Source organism: Chrysochloris asiatica, unplaced genomic scaffold (genome assembly GCF_000296735.1).
Source record: "Chrysochloris asiatica unplaced genomic scaffold, ChrAsi1.0 scaffold00113, whole genome shotgun sequence".
NCBI lineage: Eukaryota > Metazoa > Chordata > Mammalia > Afrosoricida > Chrysochloridae > Chrysochloris > Chrysochloris asiatica.
The window spans coordinates 4,108,828-4,109,306 of NW_006408631.1; positions in this window are offsets into that span (position 1 = coordinate 4,108,828).

Below are 479 nucleotides of genomic sequence, written 5' to 3' on the forward strand. Positions count from 1 at the left end.
TCGTACATTCCATGTTCCAATTTTCAATGGATGTTTACAGCTGTTTCTCTTCATTTTAAGTTGTTGCCCATCAGAAAATGCAGGTTCTGTGCGCTCTTCTCCCCTGAGCTTAACTCTATTCATGTCATTATGGTCAACTCTACTTTGAGGAGAGTAGTAGTTTGCAATGTAAGTAGTTTGCAACTATACCAGAGCCTTTATGTGTTGGAATCAATAATTTTTTCAAGTCTGAAATATTTTTATTGATCTTATCATTATGTATATAAGACTCAACAATATATTGATACTCTCAAACAAACAAACAACCAATTCTTCCGACTCTCAAGAAAAGGATTTCTATTTCACTATTCAAGAAAAGGGTTTCCTCCAGATAAAATTCCAAAGAAATGGAGTATCTAATAAAACACTGTGTCCTTAATACTACTGACTACACAAATCACTATAGTCACTATTCATTTGGGAATCCAAAGGAACAGGAG